The sequence below is a fragment of the Megascapheus bottae genome, chromosome 3 (genome assembly GCF_031878675.1).
Source record: "Megascapheus bottae isolate mThoBot1 chromosome 3, mThoBot2.hap1, whole genome shotgun sequence".
NCBI classification, from domain to species: Eukaryota; Metazoa; Chordata; class Mammalia; order Rodentia; family Geomyidae; genus Megascapheus; species Megascapheus bottae.
The window spans coordinates 85,823-110,791 of NC_143511.1; the positions used below are offsets into that span (position 1 = coordinate 85,823).

Consider the following 24,969-nt stretch of genomic DNA (forward strand, 5'->3'; position numbering starts at 1 on the left):
AAGTCTGGTGTTCTAACACTTGTGCCGCAGCTCCACTGTGGCCTTTTGCTAGCTAACTGGAGATAAGAGTCTCATGGACTTTTTCCACCCGGGCTGCCTTCAGGCTGCAATCATCAGATCTCAGCCTCCTGACTAGCTAGGATTACAGGCTAAGCCTTCAGCTTAGTAGTCTACTTTCAGTACTGCTTTGCTGTAAGTCCTCCTATGCCACCTTTCTCCTTATTTCTTCCTTAAGCTCGTGTCTGAGAACAGCCTTCCTCTCACATGCAGTCTCACCTCACATCCTGTATTGCTCCGACACCTTAGAGCTAACGAAGTCATCTATCACCATGAGGACAATATAAGTGCAGAACTGTCTTTACCACTAGCAGTGGCAAGCTTCCGCTCCCAATATCACAGACTGTCTCCAACAATAAAATTCCACCCAAGCCACACATCATTCCATCTTAACACCGCGTCATGAAACAAGTGGGAATATGCAGGAATCTCACACACCAATGAGCTAGTCCCAGTGAATGACCCTGAAATTCATGAGTGGAAAAGACTCCTTCAAAAGCAATGCGCCACAGTAAAGTACTTACCAAGAGTACAGAGCAAGAAATACTAAACATAAGCTTAAGAAAACTTTAGTAATTGCTAATAAAATAAAGGAAAATGATAAGTTAATAAAACTTGCAGAAATTCCAAGAAATTTGAACAAACTGGAAATCAAATCTAATTGAAAGACTATAAGTAACTGAATGATTTAAAGATTTCATCAGAGAATGATATAAAAACTAAAGGCAGAGATAAAAACAAATAAGCTCAATCACTCGAAATCTTGGAAATGAGGAGCTCAATTACAATGAAATAAAATAAAATAATAAAAAATAAAATAGATCAAAACACCTCATTGGAAAGCCTGGACAACAAAATAGAAGTCGAAAACAGAAGTCAAGACAAGATAGAGAAAACATTTAAACATTGCAAAAACATATAATAGATTATAAGTAGACTTACAAGACCTCTTTTTCTCAGTCAAAACACCAAATTTATATATCATAAGGATAGAACTGAGGGAAGCAATCTGATGTAACAGAGTAAAAGAAGGGAAAGGAAGCAACAGTTACTTCCTTTTTTCCCCTCCTTTCATACTCAGGTTCATTTAGAGACAATGAGATAGGTCCAGAGTGCATTGCACAATTGGCAATAATAGTGAAAAATTGATGTCTCTATAACAATGCTAATAAATAACTTCGATTTTAATAAAATTAATAATGGCATTTTAATGGTTCTATCTTTCACGTAGAAGAATGTACATTTATGAGACAAATGGAATTTGAATTCTACTCTATATTGCTTCATTATTTCAAGGAAGTAAATGGATATCGTTCTCTCAAGCAACACAATTAGTTAATAATGCTGCATGATGTAATTGGAAATGCAAAATATGTGTCTTTTTGCAGACATTACTGTTTATTGAACTCACTGCACAAATCCTGTGTCTATTTTCCTAATCAATCTACTGATTTCTTTTATTTTTGTATGCACAGTCAGACTAGCTTGCTACATTATTCATTGCTATTCTAGAACGAAGAATAAAATTAAGCTATGTTCCATTGGTGGGTGCCAGGATTCTTAAGAAATCTTTTCCAGTTTCACGACTATTGCTTCATGGTTATTCAATTCTGGTACAGAATTCCTCACTGGTTGTAATTATATTTATTAACTACCTGACTTTCAACTTGAGAAATAGCAGGCCAGGTTATTCAGGCATGCTGAAAGTAATCAAGGAACACTTAAAAGTAGGAAAGACATAGAGACACAAAATAAGATTAAAGCAGCAGTGGGAAGGACAGGGTAGGAGAGACAGGGAAGGAGAAGAGGGGAGAGAGGAAGGGAGGAGGGGGAAGGGGAGAAAGGGGAAGAAAAAGGGGGAGTCATCCAGGTCCAATGCACAGTAGGCACAGGGCTCCTGTATTCCAGTCAAAATGGAATGGACAAAGCAAGCATTCACTGTCGGAGAAGTGACAGTGGATTTGTGCCAACTGCTTCCTGAATTTCGGCTGCTGGCAAATAATTTACCAAATAGTTTTGGGCAGGTCTGTATCTGACTTAAGAGCTGTGAGATAATAAATGGGGGAATCTACCAAAATTAAGATAATCCCACACTGCAGTAACAGTTTTATCAATATTTTTTTTGTTTTTTGTTTTACTGATATAGTTAAATGCTTTATTGAGAGCTGAATTATAGTAGTTCAATGTCTGGGTTCTGTTATCATGTTGAGAATATGAGAAAGTCAAGTATACTTCAAGCCAGTAAGAGCTTAGATAACGTGCATTCGTAAATATGCATGCTTATATCTCAGTGGTACATATGCAGACATTGAGAGATGTGTGTTGGTTTTGCCTCTCATCCTTTGGTTGAACTGTTGAATTATATATGCTTCATTTGGAAATATATCCTAACCAATTGTGAGTACAGGCTTCACAACTCTTTTCCACAGAGAAAATGCACCAAGTAACAAGTTAATTATTGTCTTATTAATTATTGTCTTATTCTTAAAAAATTGCTTCTCTGCCTTTTGGCTAAGATCAAGTGTAGTATCTGTTCTTATCAGTTTAATATCTGATACGTCCTCTATCCAAGGATAATATATTAAGTGTATTTTTGGAATCAGGAGTCGAAATAGGGGCTTGCTCCGTCTGCTCCATGCATCGACCTGGTATTGCAGTACCTCCAGGAACGGTGTTCAAAACAAAACAAAAACAGCATATCTTGTAATGTGAATCTCTCAAACTATGTTCTTTCTTGATGGTGAATCCCAGGTTGTGCTCACAGTGATGACAACACACTGCCAGTCATCGTTCATGCCAGTCAGGTCTGCAGCCCAACACTCATACACGGAACAGAGGACACACAAACCTGCACTGCAAACCACACACTGAGTGCGGGGACTTCAAGGAAAACATCGAGCCAGCAGGGTGTTATCTCTGAAATTGTCAGACGGTTTCTTTTCCAGACACTCTAAATCCCAGAGTGCAATATTTCTGGTTTTCCTCCCTGCTCAGCCTACAATTGTTATCAAGGATGAGAGTCTATCATATTTAGGAACAGAAAACAGCAAATAAGTTAATCTAGTAGTGAACATCTGTTCTAGCCAATATTTTCTCACATCATCAGTTTGGAAATATTTTCATATAAATACCAATAGTCTTTATGTTTCTTTATTCACAGAGTCAGGATGAGATTATAGGTAGGACCAGTATAACACCACTACCATGCAAGTAAAATTTCTGGACAGTTAGCATTCTGGGTCCTTCTTTTTCCTAGCAATGAACAGATGAAATTAGACTCTGGAGTCACAGGCACAACAGAAAATGCTTTTGCTTCTTCAGTAATCAAAGACTGACAGGAAAGCACTGTCCACAAAACCCACATGTTCCCCAGGCTCAGCCTGGCTTGTCTCTGAAAGGGCACCTGTGCTCCACACCCCAAACCCCCCAGCAGCCCCCGTGAACTGGAGGGAACCCTCTGGTGTCTCTGGCGGATGTGGTGAATTTCCCTTTGCAGAACCTGTCTTTTCAAGCCACAGACAATTGCACAGTGCTAGAATGCAAAGGCATCTTGTCTTCCTTCAGTCTGTTCTCAGGTAAACCCTTCATTCAGATGGAGAAAGTAGAACATGAGTGTTCATTTGTTCAGACGGTTTTTGCAGAAGGTTAAGAATGAAGAATGGCATTTGATTATGTGCTTTATGCTTTGGGCATTCAGTCTTCAGTATTAGGAAGCCAGCAGAGTATTGGAAGGTAATTTAAAGAGAAAATCCAGTGAATCAATTTGCTCATCAGCTAGTCATTCAAGCAGAACCACTCACACTGCTCTAGCCTGCAATGTTTTTTCTTAAACCATTATTTATCAAACCAGCAAAAAAATCATTCATTATACAGATCAGCCTAGAAAGAAAATAAGAAATATTGATTTGAAACATACAATCCTATTTTTATGCTACAATGTATAACAATATAGTGCCTTATTCTCTGGGCTTAACAAAAGTCTTGGACACCATTTGCAAAAGCTAATCTCATAGGTTTCTTCCAGTGGGTATAAGTCAATGTTCATGTTGAAGATTCTATCAGGAATCATAACAAAAAGAAACCGCCTCACTCTGGCATCTTTCTTCTGCCACACGAGTCAATGGCTGAGTCTCCTGGCTTGTTATTGTGACTCTGATGGGAGAGGATGGCCTGACAAGTCATTCATCCTAGTGCATGCTCAGGGAAGTCAGCTAAATTTTGCTGCAGCACTTTCTCAGTTGAAGACTGCTTATCTTGTTTTCTGAAATGCATATGTTGTCATCTTTCCTCCATAGACAGTCACAGTTATCTGTGGAGTATGTATCTTCTTTTTGTGTGTGTGTGTGTGTTTTACTGAGCCATGCCCACTCTTGAGAACGGGTCATTTAGAAGAAGAAGGAGAAGGCCATATGGGCAGAAACAACCCAGTCCTGATGTCCTTCAGTGAAAAGCCACACCTGCAATCCTAGCTACTCAGGAGGCTGGGATCTTGAAGATCTCAGAAAGGTCGCTGAGATACAATCTCTGAGACAGCCTCTAGAAAGATAGGCCTGAGGTATGACTCCAGTGATAGAACACCAAATTGGTCAGTGGAAAGCTCTAGGTTCAAACCCAAATTTCAACTGAGAAATGAAATTAAGAGAATAGTTACCACCAATTAAAATAAGATGAACTCCAAGATATGGAAACAAGATGTAATTTTCGCTTAATGATGTTCCTGTTTTAAATGTACTGTAGGAAATTCTTTCTTTTTCCCCACCTTGGTCTAGGCCTGTAGTCACTGTTTTTGATTCTGGCACCCTGCATCTTGTATTTATCTAAGTTGGGGAAGGGAAGGGAAATAAAAAAATGGCGTAACTAATGTCAAATTTTGAACCAATACAGCAGTGATACTTACAAGATGCTAGGCTGGACATGAACTTTACACCTTTGGGGATGGGAGTCAGAAGGAAGAGAAAGTGGTGGAAAAACAAAGAGGGGGTAACAATGTTCGACAAGAAATGTACTCACTACCTCACTTACCTAACTGTAATCTCTCAGTACTTTACCTTTTATAACAATATAAAATTAAGTAAAAATTAAAATAAGATAAAGTAATTGATCTATTAATAAAGTAAAATATGTCCAAACTTTAGGTGACTAATAAGACAGTATAAACATACATAAAACTTACACAGGATTTTTCAGGGTAAAATTGACTAGTTTATTATCAGTTGTCATTTTTTGCTACTTAATATTCTTTCCTGTTTTTAAATTAATTCACATTTTTATCTTATTTATGTATTCTGTTTTCATTTATTATTATTATTATTATTATTATTATTATTATTATTATTGTTAGGTAGTCATACAAAAGGACTACAATCCAAAAGTCAGGTTATGAGTGCAATGATTGGACACTGTAAAGCTTCCATTTTTCTCCCTCCTACCCTTACCTTCAAGTTACATAGTTCGTTATTTACATAATGTACATTGGCTATAATGACTACATTTTAAATTATTTTAAATTAAATTTCTCCTGTCTTTAAACAGGTTTATTTTTCAACATGTCAGGTTTGACTACAGTGCATCTTGAGCAATATTACACAAATTCATCTCATTTTTTGCTTGTTTTGTACCAGTCCTGAGGCTTGAACTCAGGGAGGCCTGAACACTAGCCCTTAGCTTTACTTTTTAAATTCACCTTATCACTTGAGACACAGCTCCACTTCTGGCTTGTAGTGGTTAACTGGAGATCAGAATCTCAAGGACTTCATTGTCCAGACTGGCTTTGGTCATGATCCTCCTATCTCAGCTTCCTGAGTAACTAGAACTACAGGAATGAGCCACCAACTCTGAGCTATTGACACACTTAAAAAATGAAATTTTCAAGTGATTTATGCTCTCTGTCTCTGTCTCTGTCTATGTCTCTGTCTGTGTCTATGCCTCTGTCTCTCTCTGTGTCTCTGTCTCCGTCTGTGTGTGTGTGTGTGTGTGTGTGCTTGCCCTCAAGTCTGAACTCAATCCTGAGCAGTGTTCCTAAGCTTTTTTCCTCCAAGGCTAGCATTCTGTCACTTGAACCGCAGCTCCATTTTCAGTCTTTGTGTGTGTGTGTGTCTGTGTCTGTATGTGCGGTTAACAGGAGATAAGTGTCTCGTGGACTTTCCTGCCTCGCATAGATAAGAGGACAGGAATGGGCTAGTGGGACCTAGCTGTTTAATGCAACTTTTTAAAAAAGTTTTATTTCTTGTTTGTTTTTTACTTGTTTAAATGGGTACATATTTAGAATTCTGTATCCAATTAGAGGGCTTTTTGCTATGGAGTCATACATTTTCTCTTTAAAAAAATATTTAAGATTAATCAGATGGCCTTTTCCACTTACTGTAATTTGTATGAATCAGTTGTGACAGATTCTACCATCCTTTGGGTATATAATAATTTGGAAATTCCTCTTGAAATTGCTAATATTCCTAAATCAACTTCGCTTATTTTTCATGGTTTTACGTTGTGTTGGTTTGTTTCTTTTCACTTTCCCTTATTCAGTCATTGGCCTTTGCCTTGTCCTTAGCTTCCAGAGTTCTGGCCACACTAGTCATGAGGTAAGAGGAGCTATGCTAACCCTGAATTCCAGGTAGAATGAACGTACTTTTATACATGGACACAGTCTGTGTTCTAGCCCTCACCTGTGCTCCTTCACATGCTGGTGCTTTTGTATGACTTACAACATAGAAAGGAGTAGAACACATTATCTGAATAGACAAATAACACTATATTTTCCTTTTTATTGCAATAAAAAATCATGAAGCTGCCCACTGAAATTGTTTTATTATGCAGAGGTTGTAGGATGCACCTGAGAAATTTTGTGTGAATGGATATTGAATTCCAGCATCACAGAACAACCAGCAATGCATTAGAGTTCTGTTAGATCAAAGCTGGAAACTCAACCTTCACTGACACCCTTTGATGCAACATACTCATATTTAGTCAGGTACAAGAAGGCATGCTTCCTTGTGTGTATGCTTTCTTTTAAAATTGGCTTATTTTGCTTCCATAGCAGGGCTTTCACACCTGTGTGTATGCCATATTCCAAAGCATTTCACCCACGCTAACAGAGGCCCCGCACAATTCCTTACACCATTCACAAGAGGCGCCTGATAACCTAGCATTTCATATCAGGTATGAAAATAAATTAACTCCACATCAAGTGACCAAAATGCAGTTAGTCCTAATTAATTCAAAATCTGAAATTTGGCTTTGAAAATTCCAGTGGTGACAGGGATAAAGGTGAGAACTAAATTAAGGGGCTTGGGTCCAAGGAAGGCATTATCAATAGGAAACATGTTATCATTCCCTGGACTTACTGCTCATTTTGCACCCCATCAGGCACCACGAGTCATGAATACAGGCTCTTAGTCCATTTCCTCGAGGCCTCAGCTCAGTGCCTCCTCATTCGTCTACTGCTCTCTTGGGGCCTTCATTTTAATCACACCAGCAATGAGTCTTGCTCTAAGTGCCTGAGGCTTCCATATCTCTGACTTCCTCAGGTTGTTTGAAAAGTCCTGTGTAAGCAAAGCCATGTGCTCTGGATATATACATTATACATATACATATCTATGTATCTGTGTATCTGTCTATCTATCTATCTATCTATCTATCTATCTATCTGTCAATCTCTCTTTCTCTCTCTCTCTCTCTCTCTCTATATATATATATATATATATATATATTTATATGCCCTCTCCACACACACACACACACACACACACACACACACAAACACATCATCCACCTTCTCCTCCCTCCCACCCCATGAACACATACACACATATAAGGATAATAAATGGCATATTTAAAATGAAAAACTATGCAGCAAGAAAACACATAGTTTATGAATTTTGAAGTTTATACCTTAAAAAGTAACAATTGTTACTACTATAATATTGATATCAATATTTTGGGGAAGGGGTGGATTGCTATTTCCACTTCCTTGTGGAAATGGGCAAGTTCAGAAGTTAGACTTAGCGAGTGGAACTGTGGCCTGCAGGTCTGATCACTTGTCTGGGAACAACGGTGTCTTCCTCGGCATGGCTCCCTTGGTAGTGAGTAGTGGTGAGTGTTGTGTCAACGGCACCAGGCCATCACGGACTGTGGTTTTCTTTCCCTGTGCTGCTGCTGTCTGCAGAGTGATGGTGGAGCCTCAGGACCCTGGACAGTATGGCTGGGCGCTGGTTTGCCATGCCAGGCTCGAAGCATGTGTGTCCTCAGCCAGGACAGCGTCAAACTCTCCTAGAGTTTAGTTTTATAAAGTAGTGTAAAAGGAACTTACGTCTAGGGAGATGTTTTTAAACATTAAAAACATCCGCCTTATTCTTATAAAGTAAAATTCAATATAATCAGTGGCTTTAAGGAAGTGTTCAAAAGGACTGTGTAGTGGAGTGTGTTTCCTTGGCTTAACCCTGTGTGTCTGCTAGAGTGAGGCCATATCTTAAATAGAAGACATATTTAACTACTATAAATGTTCTATATAAATTATGACATTGCTTTAATGAAAGACCCAAAAGAAACCTCAATGCTTCTTCCTTTATGACCTCAAACACAAAGAACATAAAATCAATTCTGACAATTTTATTGGTCACATATATTTTTTTTCTCTCAACCTATATAGAATTAAACCTTCAAAGATTCTAAATGTCTATGCATTCATTTACTAAGATTTCCCTTGGACTAAGAGTCCTTGGACTCTCTTCTTTGTAAGAATTAGAGAAATATTGTTTTTCAGAAATGCTAAGAGAGTTGTTAACTAGATTATAATTTTCTAACAGAGGTGGTTTGTATGTGGTGAATAGTTGGCAAGTGTATATTAGGCTAGTTATCTGTACCTCTAGATCACAGCACATATTTACTCTAGTACCTTTGATAAGCAAGATGATAATGTCAGGTGCCAGTGGCTCACCCCTGTAATCCTCCCTACTTAGGAGTCTGAGGACTGTGATTCAAAGATAGACCAGGCAGGAAAAGCTGTGAAAGAAGCTACGTTTAGAGTGATAGGCACACCCATATATACATATACACAAACTGATAACTATCTTACTAAACCATATTTGAATTGGTATAGTACAGCAAAATTGGTTATAATGAGTATTGTGAAGAATACAAATTTAATTGTACAGCCAAGTTCCATACCAAATATCCAATTACACCAAGCAAATATCAAAAATTCATCTTATGTAAGTAAAAATGATGATGTACTCTTCAGTTTTTCACATTTGCATCTATTAGTATAGATTTCTTAATTGTCTAGATACTGTTCAATAGCCTTTTTCCACCCAAGAAAAGTACAATATGAACATTTTTTATCTGTTCACACATTATCAGAGTTGAGTACAAAACTAGTGGGTAAAATTTTTTGCTTTCTCCTTTTCCTTTAACAACAAATCCCAGCTAAGTTTTGAATTTGATTTCATGTGAAATTAAGTCTAAGACTCTCTAAATCTTCTAACATTATTGTACTTATACATGTAAACAGAATTTCTATATTTCATATTAAATGCAATACTACTAGAATCAATTCTATACTACACAGACTTTTGTTTGTTTGTTTTCTTTGACCATAGTCTGTGTCATGAAAGACCTTTGAATCTTTGACCATGTCTCTTTCACTGGCTATGTCCCAATACCTTGAATCAAAAGATGAAGTGGTCTTTGAGATAGGGATCTGAGTTTGTGCTCATATTTATTGATTATAATAGCAGATAGTATTTTATGTTGTAGAAATTTACAAGTACTGAAATTCTCTAATTGATCAGTATGCATAATATGAAGGACTTTCTAATCTTTCTTCAGCTGGAAGGATAAAAACACTGCTTTCTTTAATATTCATTCAGAGCTCGAATTCTGACAGAAAATGGAAATTCTTTAATATTTATATATGCCAGGACACTCCCATTACCATTTGTAACCACTGAGATATATTCATTATTTCTCTCATCACATAGAAATACAAGATAAAGAATGTTTTACAGTAAAATATAGGAGAAAAAATTAAGAAGAGTTACACAAAATGAAGTACTGTACAATTCAATGTCAAGTTTACCTAAAAAAAGAAAAATTCAAGTGAATAAATTAAAATATTAATCATTGAGAACCAATGAATTTATATTATCTTTTCATTTGAAAAAGAAGCCTTGAGAAAGATAGAGAAATATTTATAGAAAAAAGTGTGCAATGCACAATAGTCTCTACTGGGCATCTTTATTAAATGATTACCTTCCAAATTCAAATTTTTAATCTGTACTATTTTGGATGAGCCATTGCAACCCCATTAACACTAATAAGTTATGGCTCTGCTATTGTGTTTCACTTCAAGGGAGTAGAAAATACACTGTCAATCTGGAGGAGAAAGAAGAGCTTTTTAATGTTAATTTGTAGTGACTTTCAGTTGACTCAGTTCTTGGAGTATTTCCTCTGATTGTGGACCTTTATCATGGAAGAAAATATAATTCCATTTTGTAACATAAGCTGGATCATTCTGAGGCTTTTTCATTGTTTTCAGAACCATCTTTCCTACTTTTCTCAGAACACTGGCACCAGCTTAAAGGACAGCCTCCTGCCTCAGAGTTGTGGGTCTCAAGTCCACTTTATGGAGCACTTCATTTCACTTCTTTTTTCCCCTTTTCCATCTGTGATTGAAGGTCAAGCCTAGGCATTTTGAATATTAGCAAATACTGTGGAGACCACTGAGTTACATCCTCAGTTCAAGAAATTTTTATTCATTATAAATTATCTAATCTACAGTATTTTGTTATGACATAACAAAACGGACCAAATATATTTACCAGCTTAAATTTTATTCATCTTTCAAGGATTCATGTAGATAATGAGCCCATAACTCACGCAAATGGCTGCAGAAAATTCTGGTAACTAGAAGTACCAACTCAACTCTTTCTCCCTCATCTACCACCCAATAAACTCTTGGTAGGAGTTAATCAGTTATTTTTCATTGGAACTGAGTGTGCATTACTTCTATGACCGTATAAAACAATATTTTTATTGGAATTGAGTGTGCATTACCTCTATGGCCATATAAAACAATATTTTTAAATATCAATACATGCATAGGATTATAAAGCGTCCTATGTTTTCAAAATTAGAGTGTTAGATTTAGAAAAAAAATAATAATACAGCATCCAGATAAATTTGAGTTTTGTTGAAACAAAAAATAATGTACTTGATATTAGTATACACCAAATAATGCATCATTAAAATAAAGTACAATTTTTAATCAAGATTTTAGCTTTATGTAAGTGTATTGTATTTATCTGGCAAACCTTGTCTGATTAAAACATTTCAGTAGTGAATTGTTTGGGAAAAAGTTTCATCCTCCTTATAGTGTTTTGCTCTACAAATACTTTTGTACACATTCAGATCTGGTTTTTTTTAGTGTAAAGTCTATTTCAAGATCTGTCATGTTGATCCATTTTATCATGTTTGTGTTAGTGTTGTTTGAATAGAATATATTATTAGTGTCTGAATGGGCACTAACCATTATAGTGCCTTTGGAACAGTTACATATTTTGAAATGGTATGTGGACATACGATGCATTCATTTACATTCATACTCACTATGAAAATCATGCATCACTATATTTTATTGTATCATTTGACAGATAGATCACTGCAATTGCTATAAGTAGACTGGATGCCCTAGATTCAAGATTAATATTTTTGCAACAGCAGTGGAACATACTTTAACTCCCAGCAGGACATGACTGATGTCTATTGACAGGCCCTGTGGTGTGACTTATTTAGGCAAATACCAGCCAGAAGGTCACCCTTGGAAAATTATAATTTTCCAGATAGATCCAAAAATGTAAGCCTGTCCTGACCTGTCCTTAATGACTTCTGTTGTTGTTTCAGAATATAAATATCCAAAGCATTGAATTTGACAGGTAATAATTGTTTAGTAAATAATGGCATCCTTTTCCAATACATTCAAGTTCATTGTAAAACAGAAAAAAATGTTAAAGACAGACCTCTAAGCCCTGGAAACCTATTACTCTGAAATCAAATTCTCTATTGCCAAATATTTATGAGAATTATTGGTAACTTAACGGAATGCTCGGCACATCTTGTCTTGTTTAAAGAAAAAACCATAACACCTGGGAGCCTTCAAATATATTCTGTTAATTTTTGGAAAATATTTTATTTTTATTCAACCTAAGACTTGGAGATTCTGCCAACAGAGAGTATGATTTTTTCCTTTTTTTTTTTGCCAGTCCTGGGCTTAAGCTCAGGGCCTGAGCACTGTCCTTGGATTTTTCTCAAGGCTAGAGCTCAACCATTTGAGGCTTAGCACCACTTCCGGCTTTTTCTAAGTATGTGGTACCAAGGAATCGAACCCAGGTCTTCGTGCATGCTAGGCAAGCACTCTACCACTAGGCCAAACTCCCGGCCCCCAGAGAGTATAATTTTATATTCTAAGACTCATTATTATTATGTCATCAATGCTAATATAACCTACTTTCAGGGTCTGGGGACTTAGTTATAAGCTTGTACAAGTTATATAAAGCTACACAACTTTATGAAATCAAGTTCATATAAGAAATAAACATGTATTAACAACATGTCTAGGTCCCAGAATCAGTTCTGAATCATTTGCTTGAAGTCAAGAGGGAAGTATTGATATAGGTAACATACTAAGAGTTGCTGGGATTGGGAGAAAGATGGCAGAAAGAGAACAACAGGCAGCTACAAAAGCTCTCTCCACAGAAGCAGAGATTTAGAGTCCTGTCAGGCACTCCACCTCTAGAGAATCACACCAAGGAAGCTGTAATTATACAGAGATACACACCAAAGAACAAGGTTATAAAGTGATTGCGCAAGAAGACAAAGCCCCATGCCAGCAGGCAGCAGTGTGGATGGCAAACTGGTGGAAGCCCCTATCCCTACCCAAGAAAACCACATTTTTGAACATGGCAAAGAGGCTGCTAGAGCACCGGACGGGAACACTGGCTGGAGAAGCGGCACCATTTTTGAAAAGGGCAAAGGAATCTCAAAGCCTTACACCACCCCCTCTCCGCCTAGTGGGACAGCAGCACTGCCAGGACATAGTAAGCAAGGACAAAGTCGGCAGTGCAGCCAAATTACAGCACCCATGGCCGAGGAGAAGCTTGGAACGATAAATCCTAAAGTCTCTAAAATCTCACCGAAACAAACTCGGAGGTCTTAAAAGCCGAATGTGTTTCCAGGCTGTGCTAAGAGTAGTAAGAACTCAGACCCGAGCGGGGTGTGGCTCATGCCTGTAATCCTAGCTACTCAGGAGGCTAACATCTGAAGATCAAGGTTCAAAGCCAGCACAGGACGTGAGACTGTTATCTCCAATTAACCTCTAGAAAATAGGAAGTGGGGCTTGGCTCCAGGGTAGGGCAGTAGCCTTGAACTGAAGAGTTCGGAGACAATGTCCAGGCCCAGAGGTAGGGCAGTAGGCTTGAGCTGAAGAGGTCAGGGACAGTGCCCAGGCCTAGTTCAGGCCCTATGACCTGCCGGGGCCTACCGGCAGCAAATTGGGGTTCCTGAAATAGGGGGCAGGGACTGGAAAAAATAGAAGAGAGACAAACACATCGGGTCCGGGAGGTCTGCCGCCCAAGCAAAAACTGCAGCCCCGTTTATTTACAAACTCAAGGCTTATATCCCTTCTTGAAACCAGGGAACTTCCAGGTGTTACATCCAGATGGTAAATCAGGGAACTGTTGGGGGTTACATTCATATGGTAAATCTCAGATCAACTGAACAGAACAAGGCCAAAAACAATAAGACAATAAAGCAATTATCTGCTGCAAATCAAAGCACAGTTTGATTCCATTCTGGCTCCCAACAATGACCCACAAAAAAAAATAAATAAAAGAAGAAGAAGAAAAATAAAAGAGTAGTAAGAACTCAGGTACTAGACATACGTCCATATCAAGGAATGTTACAGGTTCCAGAGACATGGCAGCCTGGCCTACACCCAAGCTCTCAGAAGATAATAGGCTGTAGTTAAAAGCCATCTCCTATCTGTTGTAGTCAGTTGAGCTATCCCCAACCCCAGTGCTGCCCAAGAGACTCTGATATTGTAAGGCAGAATGTTTTACTGGTCACTCAAATTGATCAGAGGGTTCATATTTTCTCTCTGATATGTAATCAAGGTAGAGACACACTTTAAAAGCCTAGCTATTACTATTTAACATAGCAACAATATGGAACCAACCCAGATGCCCCTCAGTTGATGAGTGGATCAAGATGTGGTATTTATACACTAGGAATTCTATGCTGCTGTCAGAAAGAACACATTGCTCCATTTGTAAAGAAATGGAAAGACTTAGAAAAAAATCATATTAAGTGAAGTAAGCCAGACTCAAAGGAACTTAGGCTCAATGGTTTCCCTCATTTGCCATAATCAGTAGAAACCTTGGACTCTACTAGCAGAGATTTACAATAGAGCAAAACCTAGATACATAAGGCCATATAGTATGATGCTTAATGAAAGGACCTCCAGGATATAGAAACAAAAGCCATATATGAGTGATTATTGTCCTTTATGTACTATGTTATAGCTCATCTCATTTGCTGTCCTTTGGTTATCTCATATTGTTACAGTATTTTACCTTGTTATCTGATATATTCTATATATGTTTATTTGGTTATTTGAAATAGGATAGGGAAAGGGGGGAAAACAAGATGAGGGGCAGGGGTGGGGGGAGGGAAATGGGGACCAAGACATGAGAAAGGGTATCAATGTATGTGAAGTAATGCACCTTCTATCTGGTGAATATACTGTAACCTTTCTATTAATTACAATAAAAATATATGAAAAAGAAAAACAATAAATGAAAAACAAACAACAACAACCAAAAAAGCCTAGCTAGTTCCTAATCGTACTGAGAGTGGGAACCTACCAATATCAAGAAGGCTTCAGAATCCAACTCTGCCCCAGTACCAGTGCACTTAAACATTAAGGACCCTAACCTACACACATCAGTGATGCCTCATACCTGTGATACAAGGAATACCACACTCCAATGAAAAAATGAATCAAGAACATATGATATATAGGCTCACTGAAATTTTATGCTTCCATCAGAAAGAATGACATCATCCCATTCTTAAGGAAATCGAAAGACTTGGAAAAATATATTAAGCAAAGAAACATAGGTTGCATGGTTTGCCTCATTTGTAATTATTAGATTGTGCCTATAGTAAACACAATGAATAGTAAAGGAAAAAAATAGTTGCTCATAGTAAATTAAACAGGATTCTAAACAGTCATAGAGTGAGAACAAATGATATTCTTAGGAGTGGATCACAAAAGCTCAATAGCTATGTGTGTATGATCATATAAAATGTTGCTTCTCCACATGAACTCGAAGAAACAAAGAGGTTTTTATAATTTTTCTTTTTTGTGATTCTTTGTTTTTCTTTCTGTTGTCTCCCTTGTCTTTCTTTTTGTTTACATCTGTACCTTTTCTTCTGTAAGTAATTTTGTGTGATTTGGAATGTGTAATGGGAAGCACAAGAATAGTGGGACAAAGGTTGAAGAAATTCAGGTGACACTATGTTGAAAATGAACTATACCACTTGTGAGAAAGGAGATCAGGAGGGAAAAATGAAAAAAAATGAGGGAAGAGGAGACACTGTTTAAAAATGAATGGACTCATTACCTGATCCATTTAACTGTCTACCACCCTTACAATATTTTTTAAAATTAGAATTCTTGGTTCTTTAGGTTTCTCAGACATACTTTGTTGTGATCTTAAGAATAATGGGTCAGCCAGGAGCCAGTGACTCACGCCTGTAATCCTAGCAACTCAAGGGGCTGAGATTTGAGGATCATGGCTCAAGCCAGCCTGGGCACTAAAGTCTATGTGACTCTTATCTCTAGTTAACTACCAGAAAACCTGAAGTGATACTGTGAGTCTCACATGGTAGAGTGCTAGCCTTGAGCTGAAGAGCTCAGGGACAGCACCCAGGCCCAGAGTTCAAGTCCCACAACCGAAAAAAATAAAAGAGCAATGTTTTTCTTCTACACTAATGAGATGACTGACATTTACTTGGGGTGTCATTTGTACAGGGAACTAGTGGTAAGGAGATGCCTGTCAAGCATCTGAGCTACTCTCCCTAAATTCAGAATGTACAGGGAGGAACGATTGGCAGTCTGATTAATTTGTGTTGACAAATTATTTAATTGATTAAATCTCAGTAATAAACCCCCAAAGGCCAGGTTTAAAGATCATTTAGCTGCTTAACACTTCTAGGTGCCAAGACAATTGAATGGCATCTTGACAGAACAATGAAGCTCTGTGTTCTTTACAATGAACCTTGCTTCACGCAGCTATTCTGTCAGCTTGATTAATTTACTTTTTGTTGCAACCTATATAATAAAAGGGTGAATGTGACTAATCCACTTTCATCTTTGTGTTAATATTGAACTTGAAAATGAGAACTTGAAAAGTCTCAGTTTATATCAGTTATGTGAGAAGATTTGATAGCCTTAGTTTGGTAACTGTATGTTGTTTTGTGAGACTGAGCTTTTACTTGAGATGCCCACCTATAATAACAGTTTACATTGTGACAGAATTGAAGAAAACCAAGTTAAATTGAATTTAGTAACAAGATAGCCAGAATTTTTTATGCTAGAAAATTGGTGAAAGGATAGGAAAAATCCAACATATTTGGTATCAGGAGATTATGGTACAAGTATAGTCTCTTTCCATACTATATTGAAAGAGAGGAAAAGCAAATAAGAAACAAATATTATATTCTAGAATGTAAGTGATTAGAGTCTAGCAATAAATAAATCATCTGGCATACCCAATTTGTAACAAAATGTACATCAAAACTTTTAAAGACATTGTAAGTAAGAAGTGACTAACTGCCACAAAACAGAATGGACAAAAGACATATACAATTGAAAAGAAAATGCAATATGGTATCAGGTTAGATCCTGCAACACAAAAAGAGAAATAAACTGAAGAAATTACATAGTATAGTTTTTTTTAAGTAGCTATCAATTGTCAACAGCCTCGGAAATTCTCTCCTCTGCATTGTCTAACCTGGTATCAAAGCTATCTACTTTATTCTTCATCTCCCTTGCTTCTAATTGCTCATTTTTGATGCCTTGCATCTCTTCTTTTAGATCATGTATGGATTTCTTTAGCTCCTTGATTTCCATTTGAGTGGTTAGCTCAGTAGCTTTATTTTCTTTGGACATTTGCTGGAGTTCGGTCATCTTTTTATTTGTGGATTCTATGAATTCATCCATCTTTCTTTGAAAATCCTTTATTATGGCCTCCTTTATGGCTTCTTCTTTTTCACTTATCACCTTGTTTATGGTTTCCTCTTGTTTAGCTATGGCTTCCTCCCTTATCTCTTTCTTTATATTTTCACATTTTTTATTAATGATGTTTATCAATTGCATTTGTGTAGCACTTGGAAGACTCTCCTCTAGGTTTGCCAGTGACTGCTCCATTGTCTGTTTACATTGGGTAGGGGATGTTGTTTCTTGATTTGACATTTCTCTTGAGTTTCTTGTTCTGCCCATTTGAAAATGGGAGCAAGATTAATACTAAACACGATTATAGTTTTTCAGATATAACCAACCTAGACCTCTGTAGCTGGCAGACACTAGATGTTCACAATTTTTGATTGGTGTTATCACTCTTTCTTTTTGTGCAGTTACAGACCAGTCTAATACAACCACTGATAAGCAATTTATGACCAAAACAATAAGCCTCTCAATCCAATCTCTATTTTATTTATGTCTCTCTGAACCTAGAGTATAATTGAACACCTAGATATAGAGTTTTGCTCAAGAGCCATCAAGTGTAGATCCATGCATTATAAGGGTTGAAAGACGAATGGAGGACCAGAGATAAAAAATAGAATGAGAAAGGTCAGGGGAGGTGCAAGAGGATTAACGTAGGAGTGTAAGAATATTATCGTAATGAAGAAAAGTTATAGCGCTAGGATACCTGACCTAAGTTGGTAATTAGGTAGCATATTTGAGTACAAAGTATGGAAAGTATTAGAATAAAACTTATGTGTTGCTCCACGACTCACTCATAGCCCAACCAGTGGCCTCACAGTGGACCATGGGATGGATCTGCGAGCTTCAGCCTGAGCGCGCTGGGCAGATGTTTCCTGTGCTGCTTCCAGGGGTGGCCCCCAGCCAAAGGTCTGGGGTTTGAGAGTTTCCATGGGCTCTCAGCAGGACCAGCAGGAGACAGCTCTGTTCCCAGGGGTGGTGCCCAGCTGAGGACATGTGCTCCAAGGGCGGAGCCGTGCCTTTTTGATTCTCAGAAGGCGAGTTTGGCTGCTGGTCAGCCCTTCAGATCCCTGCTGAGTTTCCACTGCTTTGTCATAGAGTCTGTGACTGTGGGGGGCCCCTCGGTGCTGTCTTGCTCAGGATTCCCAGCTTGAGGATGCCCTGCTCAAGGATTGAGGGGCTACAGATGCTGGCTCCTAGAATCCCGCACACCCCACCCGCTGTTGTAAGTCAGGGTTCCAGCGCCCTCCACTCTCCAGATCCAGTGGCCTGGGAGAGGAGCCTGGTGGGCGGGTGGGAGCTGGGACAACTCCTCCTCCCCTGGTGGGGTGCTGAGTCTCAGGGTTTGCCCGCCTGTCAGACTCCAGTCAGAGTGCTGGGAGTTGAGTCCATTGGGCGGGTGGGAGTTGGGAAAGCTCTGCCTCCCTTGTTCGGGTGCTGGGTCTTAGTTAGCCCGCCTATCAATCAACAGTCAATGGCCTGAGGGAGGGGGCTGTTGAGGGAAGGGACAGGATTCTAAATTCCTTGCCCTCCAGCTCCTGCCAGTCTTTCTAGGGTGGGGTGGAGGGGTCTGAGTTAAGTTTTATTGCTTGGCACCCACTCTGCTTTCCCTATGTGTTTGGGGACCCGCTGTGTTACTCAAACTTCTGCGTTACATCTGTGGGTGTTCCACGGTGGTAGGGAGTCTTTCACTCTCCTCGGGTCTCCTCTGCTACCTGTGTTCCGTGTCAGGGTTCTGCTGCTTGCTGTTCTGGTTCCGCGTCTGGGTTCTCCTGCTTCTGAGGCTTCCTGGCCCAGTGCTATGCTGGTTTATGTGCCCTCCGCAGCCGCTTTTCGCAGAGACAGCGGCGAGTGGTGGGGGAGGGGTCCTTGCATTCCAAATTCTTTGAGAAAGTTGGATGTGAGTTTTATCTGGAATTCTTTTCTGGTTTGAGTCCTTCTCCGTTGCTTTTTGAGTTTGTTGTTGTGGATTTCTTAAGGTAATTGGCTTATGGGTCTCCCTGGTTCTCTCTTTTTGTGTGAGAGCTAGGCATCGTCCCTATTGTCTCGGTGCCATCTTCCAGTCTCGGCCTCTTCTATTTCTTTAAAGAATGACATTGGGATATTGATGGGTATCGCATTGAATTTGTAGATAACGCTTGGCAGGATTGTCATTTTCAAAATGTTGATTCTTCCAATCCAGGAGCATGGGAGGTTTTTCCATTTCTTCAGTTCTGCTTTAATTTCCTTTTTCAGGATTTTAAAGTTTTCATCAAAATTTTACTTTACATTCTTAGTTAAGGTAATTCCTAGGTACTTTATTTTCTTTGAGGCTATTGCAAAAGTAGTTGCTGTCCTGATTGTTGCCTCATTCCTCTCACTGTTTGGGTAGAGGAAGGCAGTTGTTTTTTGAGGGTTAATTTTATACCCTGCTACCCGTCCAAAGTTTTGAATCAGCTCAAGGAGCTTGGGAGTAGAGTCTATAGGATTCTTTAAATACAGGATCATGTCAACTGCAAAGAGGGATAGTTTTACTTCCTCTTTCCCTATTTGGATCCACTTATGCTTGCTTCTTGCCTTATTGCACTGACTAGGAATTCTAAAACTATGTTAAAGAGGATTCGAGAGAATGGGCATCCTTGTCTCATTCCTTATTTTAATGAGAATGGCTTTAGTTTTCCACCATTAAGTATAATGCTAGCTGTGGGTTTGCTATACACAGCCTTCATTATGCTAATGAATGTTCACCAACCATACAATGGACAAAGGCCTTCTTCTCTGAAGAGAAACAAAAATGGCCTATAGGCACATGAAGAAATGCTCAACATCTCTGGTCATAAAAGAAATGCAAATCAAAACAACTCTAAGATTCCACCTCACTCCAGCTAGAATGGCCAGGATCAAGAAAACTAATAACAACAGATGCTGGAGGGGATGTGGCCAGGAGGGATCACTACTACACTGCTGGTGGGAGTGCAAACTCGTTCAACCACTATGGAAAGCAGTGTGGCGTTTCTTCAAAGACTAAACATAGAGCTTCCCTATGACCCAGCACTTCCACTCCTTGACATTTACCCAATCATCCAGAAACAAGGACATACTAAATCCACCAGAAAAACAATGTTCATTGCACCACTGTTTACCATAGCAAAGATATGGAACCAACCTAGATGTCCCTCAGTTGATGAGTGGATCAACAAGATGTGCTTTTTGTACACAATGGAATTCAATGCTGCTGTCAGAAAGAATGACATCGCCCCATTTGTTGGGAAATGGAAAGACTGAGAAAAAATTATATTAAGTTAAGAAAGCCAGACTCAAAGGAACTTAGGCTCAATGGTTTCCCTCATTTGTCATAATTAGTACAAACCTTGGGCTCTCCTAGCAGAGATTTGCAATATAGCAAAACCTTGATACAAAAGGCTATATAGTATAATGCTAAATGAAAGGATCTCTAGGATATAGAAGCATATGCCATATAATGAATGATTTTTGTCCATAAGGTACTATGTTATCTCCCATCTCTTTTGCTGTCCCTTGGTTATCTCATATTTTTACAGTATCTCACTTTGTAATTTGATATATTGGATATATTGGTATTTGGTTATTTGAAATTGCATAGGGAAGGGGGGAAAACAAGATGAGGTGTGGGGGTGGGTGGAGGGAAATGGGGACCAAGACATGTGAAATGGTATCAATGTATGTGAATTAATGCACCTTCTATCTGGCAAATATCATGTGACCCTTCTATTAATTACAATAAAAATATATGAAAAAAGTATCTTTTGCTTTAAACTGATTGTATATATATATATATATATAATGTATAATACATATTTTAAAAGATTTATATTTAATGTATTTTGTAACATATATCATGTATTACATATCATAGACTGGGTATGAGATATATAGTATATTATACATAAAATATTTTTATAGAATGCTTTTGTATAACGAGTATATATTTTTGTTATTAAAAATTACTGTCTTTCCATAAAATCATGTGCTTCTTAAACTATAGGCATATAATAATAACAACACAATATAATTTTGTAATAAAAACTAGTTGAGGTGAGAATCAAGAGCCAATGGAATGGTTTTGGGAATGGAAGTTGAGGCATCATTGTGTTCTAGGATCATGGTTCTCACTGTTGTCAAAAGCTGAATGTATGTCTATGCTGACATAACAAGGGCAAATGCATGTAAGATATTCACTAAAAGCATCTGCATAGATCACTATCCAGAATAGGTAGAATTAAAAACTACCAAAATATCAATGACATTACAATAGATGAGTAGAATCTTAGAACAATTATTTAATTGAGCAGTACACAGTGATGAGACAACATAAACCACCAAACACAGAACAGTATAGGTGATACAACTAAGCAAAATGAGGGCTTATGATATACTTCTGTTTATAAAGGACTAAAAAACTGACCAAATGAGTTTATCAGCAGCTTCTGTCTATGATCCTAGCTACTCAGGTGGCTGAAGTCTGAGGACTGTAGTTTGAAGACAGCCTAGGAAGAGTCCATGAAGTTTTGCTCCTAAATGGGTATGTGAATGATCACAATATTTCTTTCATCCAGAAAAATCTCAACTGATTCAGCACATTTGTTATGCAAGTCTCATAAGCCTTTTTGTTTGGTCTGAAATCCAGAATGTCTGGGGCCTATTCCCTTCATATACCATCAGTGATTATTTTCTCTGTATTTAATAGAGAACTAGCTCTCAAATGTCAAGAAATATTGTCTATAACTCTGGTTTGCCTGCTAAGCTGAAAGATCATGAATTTTATTTTCTCAGTGTTACCAAAGGCAGAAAAACTGTCTTGATGAGATTTTCTCTAAGTAGATTAAATAGGATTGTGGCCAGAAAAAATACATCAGACTTACCATTTAGTGTAATACAGGTGCTTGATGTGAGGTAATTCACTGTTTGAAAATGTTTCTCAGTAGCACATACAACATGGTGATAAATGAATAAACAATAAGGAGCAGAATTTTCTTATGAGAGGCAATTATAGCTGGGCACTGGTAGCTCATACCTGTAAATCCTGGCTACTCAAGAGGCTCTTTTTTCTTTCTAATTAATTGACGTTTTATACACTTTACTGCCTGGCTGGCTTTGAGCTGAAATTCATCTCAAGAGAATGAGATCTGAGGATAAAAAATCAAAGCCAACTCAGGCAGAAATGTCTATTAGAAATTTTACCTCCAATTAGGCACCAAAAATCCTGAAGTGTGGCTCAATTTGTAGAGCACTATCCTTGAGCAAAAGTGCTCAGGGACAGTGCCCAGGATCTATGTTCAAACCCTAAGACAGGTAGACATATACAAGCAAAAATCCTGAAACCCCAAACAGAATGACATTGCAGACTTATCAACCATCAATCATCTAATAACACAGAAAACCAGTATTGGAGTTACTGCCTACCTCTAATTATGCCTTTATCTTATATTTCTTACAAATTTGTTGTGGTTTCACATATTGTGAAATGTATTATTTAGTGTCTTAGAATTTTGGATTGTGGTATCTGATCTGCTGACCTCCTTATCATTATGAAAAGATTCTCTTTTATTAAAAAAAATCCTTCTAGTCCCCACTCCCAAGTTGCTTGAGCTGATTTGAAACTTTGGCAAAGTTGCAGGCTTGTTACAGTATGTTACATTGTTATCTGATATATTATATAAGTGCTTATTTGGTTATTTGAAATCTGATAGGGAAGGGGAAACACAAGATTAGGGGTGGAGGTGGGGGAGGGAAATGGGGACGAAGACATGAGAAAGGGTATCAATGTTCGTGAAGTAATGCACCTTCTATCTGGTGAATATAACGTAATCCTTCTATTAATTACATTAAAGTATATAAAAAAAGTTAATCCTCAAAAATGAACTGCTTTCCTATATGCCAACAATGAGAGGAGCAAGGCAGAAATCAGGAAAGCAACTCTTTTGTAATAGCCTGAAAGAAAATAAAGTAGTTGGGAATTAAATTAACTAATAATGTAAAAGACCGTTATGATGAAAATTTTAAAAATCTGAAAAAAGAAATTAAAGCAGAACTGAGGAAGTGGAAAAACCTCCCATGCTCCTGGATTGGAAGAATTAACATCGTGAAAATGGCAATCTTGCCAAGGGCTATCTACAAATTCAATGCAATATCCATCAGTATCCCAATGTCGTTCTTTAAGGAAATAAAAGACGTAATCCAAAATCTCATATGGAAAAATAAAAGACCCTGTAAAGTAAAAAAATTCTTAGCTGAAAGAAGAATACTGTAGGAATATCAATACCAAACTTTAAACTCCATTATAGAGCTGAAGTAACCCAAATAGCTTGGTTCCATCATAAGAATAGGCCTGAGGACCAATGGAATAAAATTGAAGACCCAGATGATAACTGTAGGCCTATGGCCACCCAATCTTTGATAAGGGAACCAAAAACTAATAGAAAGGAAGAAAGACAGTCCTCTGAACAAGAGGTGCTGGCAGAACTGGTTAAATACCTGCAGAAAAGTAAAGTTGGATCATTCTATGTGACCCTGCATCTGTGTTAATTCCAAAAGGATCAAAGACCTTGAGGTTAAAAGCAAATAGCCTGAAAACTGCAGGAAAGAATAGGAAATACAGTAGACTGTTTGGCACAAGTTGGAACTTTCTTAATAAAGGCCCAGAAATACAATAAATTAAAGAAATTTTGGACAAATGGGACTGCATTGAACTGCAGAGCTTCTGTATCGCAAAGGGCATAGCTAGCCATACATGAGACTAAGGACTCATATCTAAATTATATCTATAGCTAAAAACATTGAATCTCTCCAATGTCCAAAAGTCTTCAAAGAAACAACCATCCCATTAAAAGATGGGCCAAAGACTTAAAGAGAGACTTCTCTGAATAAGGAATAAGAATAGTGTGTAGATGCATGAAGAAATGCTCAGCGTCTCTGGCCAAAAAGAGATGCAAATCAAAACAACTCTAAGATTCCACCTTACTCCAGTTAGAATGGCCAGGATCAAGAAAACTAATAACAGATGATGGAGGGGATATGGACAGGTGGGATCACTACTACACTGTTGGTGGGAGTGCAAACTCAACCACTATGGAAAGCAGTGTGGCAGTGCCTCAAAAGACTAAACATAGAACTCCCCTATGACCCAGCAATTCCACTACTTGGCATTTACCCAACCGTCCAGAAACAAGGGCATAGTAAATCCACTACCACAATGATGCTCTTTGCAGAACTATTTCCCATAGCAATGTTATGGAACCAACCCAGATGTCCCTCACTGGATGAGTGGATCAACAACATGTGGTATTAATACACAATGGAATTCTATGCTTTAGTCAGAAATAATGACCTACCCCCTTTGTAAGGAAATGAAAAGAGTGAGAAGAAATCATATTAAGTGAAGTAAGCCAGACTCAAAGGAACCTATGCCCAATACTCTCCCTCATTTATGCATTAGCTTTTTCCTTCAAGTCTTGTACTCTACTACTTAAGCCACTGTTCCACTTCTGACTCTTTGCTTGTTAATTGAAGATCAGAGACTCATGGACTTTTCTAATTGTGCTGGCAATGAACTGTGAAAACTCAGAATTCATCTTCCTAAGAATGTAGGATAACACCTTAAGTCACTGGTCCTTGGC

General features: G+C 38.0%; 1 non-coding gene across 1 annotated transcript; it reads left to right on the forward strand.

Moving 5' to 3' along the window:
• Positions 1-2,548: 2,548 nt before the first annotated feature.
• On the forward strand, positions 2,549-2,739 carry LOC150064741 (U2 spliceosomal RNA). The gene has a single exon (XR_016535026.1). It is a non-coding gene; the product is annotated as a U2 spliceosomal RNA (small nuclear RNA).
• Positions 2,740-24,969: the final 22,230 nt, after the last annotated feature.